Below are 2,158 nucleotides of genomic sequence, written 5' to 3' on the forward strand. Positions count from 1 at the left end.
TTTTGATTAGACTTTCAACATGGCCTTGCTCTCTCTTATTGCCCCCCCCCCCCCCCCCCCCCCCCCCCCCATGGGGCCCCATGTCTTTCTCTTCTCTCTCATGACGTCGTATACTCTCTGTATACTTGTACACACCAACCTTTTCATTTCAGGGTACATTACTGTATTCGAAGCTGTCTTTTTTTTACACATATTTAAGATTTTCCAAACTTACACACTATCCGTGTTTTTGCAGTTGAATGGCGCGTGGCTACTGTCACTGGCAGGGTGTTATTCTTCGTTGTGCACACCATGCATCTCCCTGGCCCTGCTGTTCGTCTACATTACCGCCATGTTGTTCGCGGCCATGAATGAACACATCACCGGGGACCGCGGTCCCGGCCTGGAGCGGTTTACTTCGTTGCCTCGGGAAGCCTCGAAAACCTTCTGGGATCTCCACCTGCACGGGACCCTTTTGGAACCGTCTCCAGCGGACCCTTGACAACCATTTTAACCCCATCCTGTGCCCCCACACACCAAGAGGATTTGAAAATGGTACGTTTAATGAGTCCCTATGACGCAAGGTTTCTCTAAAGTTTCACTTGGAAAGCACAAGTAGAAACTTGGACCAGCTACCCAGCAGATCCAGGAGTTTAACCCACATGCAAAGAGAGACTACCCAGCCCTCCTCCAGCCAGATGGAGTGTGTGGAGCTGGGAGAAAGGAAAGAAGGAGGCTCCTCTGCTTCTCCTGCCATCAAGTCAACAGAGCAGAATTTTCTGAACCGGCCAGGCTATCCAGACGACCTGGGCCGGCAGATGGGTAGCAGACCGAAGAGAAAGGAAACGGAGGAGAGGTGGAGGATACGTCCGTAGGTGTTCCTGCTAGGCAGAGGAAGTACTGAGGAACTGGGTGGGAATGCATTGCAGATGGAGAGTGAACAGTATGGAGACATTCGCAGTGGGACTTCAAGGACACGTTTTTCAACCTCACCTTAAAAGATGTGCTCTTCTGGAGCTGGTTCAAGATCATGCAGTCGGACTCGCTTCGTCTTAAGGGGGGCGACGACGTCTTCGTCAACACGCCCAACTCATGAGCTACCTCCGGACCAGCTAAAGAAGCCACACAGACACTACGAACTTCATGGTTGGAGATGTCATAGCTGCAGCTGTGCGAACCGATTCAACGAGTCCAAGTCTTCATCCCAGACAGTTTCTACAAGGGCTTGTATCCTATGTATGCAGGAGGGGGAGGGTGGTGTACTCAGGACTGTTGGCCAACCCTACACGACATCTCAAAAAGGCTTTACCTGTTCCCCATCGACGACGTTTACGTGGGATGTGCATGGTTCGTCTCAACCTCATCCTGTCCACCACGACCCTTCCTCACTTCGACTTTCCTAACAGGAGAGGAGGCGCTGTGTTCCTATCACACAATCCTACTGTCCACAAACGAAGACCCGAGGTGGTCAAACTGTGGGTCCACGTGAAAAAGACACAGGCCCAGTGTTGGGCGTGGCCCTGAGAGTACCTCTATCAAACGATACCGCAACAGTCTGATGTTCAGAGAGCAAAGAGGTGACACTGTATTAACTGCACGGTATTTATTAAAGTGCCCTCCACATAAAACCTTTTTTTGTTGCATTTTTTGAAATATCTTAGGTCCATGTGTGAAAATGAACTGCTAAATGTTACAGAGTCCATGGTAGAACTTCAGATATTGCCACAAAGTAATGAAATACGTGTGACGCACCTTTAACTTCAGGGGTCCATGTTTTGGGCTATACTAACCCGTGTTGTCCTCGGGTCAAATGAACCTATATTTATATTTTCCCATATTAATGTTCTTAATTACCCAAAATAACATGATTGTTTCCACGCAACGCTCTTTGGCGAGTGCAAATTTTCTTCTTTTATTAATTATTCTTATTCAATTTTAAACAATTGAGTGGTTTTGAAATGTATTGAGTAAAGTTACATATCATCACCAACATACATTCCTTAATTTTTATCTCAATAATTCCTAATTTCTGCTTTTCTAACTCAAACATTAGGGTAATTCCTATGTATGACGTTTATGGCCATAAATTCCAAAAGTAACTGTAAAACTAAAGTGTAATTAGTGTTACGTAGTGTGAAAACATCAACAAAGTGACAAAAAAATAAATATTGATAAAAGC

The 2,158-nt window shown here is 46.2% G+C and overlaps 1 pseudogene; it reads left to right on the forward strand.

The window, feature by feature from the left end:
• The first annotated feature begins 346 nt into the window (after positions 1 to 346).
• Positions 347 to 1,503, forward strand: LOC116685921 (N-acetyllactosaminide beta-1,3-N-acetylglucosaminyltransferase 2-like; annotated as a pseudogene).
• Positions 1,504 to 2,158: the final 655 nt, after the last annotated feature.

Source organism: Etheostoma spectabile, unplaced genomic scaffold (assembly GCF_008692095.1).
Source record: "Etheostoma spectabile isolate EspeVRDwgs_2016 unplaced genomic scaffold, UIUC_Espe_1.0 scaffold273, whole genome shotgun sequence".
Lineage (NCBI taxonomy): Eukaryota > Metazoa > Chordata > Actinopteri > Perciformes > Percidae > Etheostoma > Etheostoma spectabile.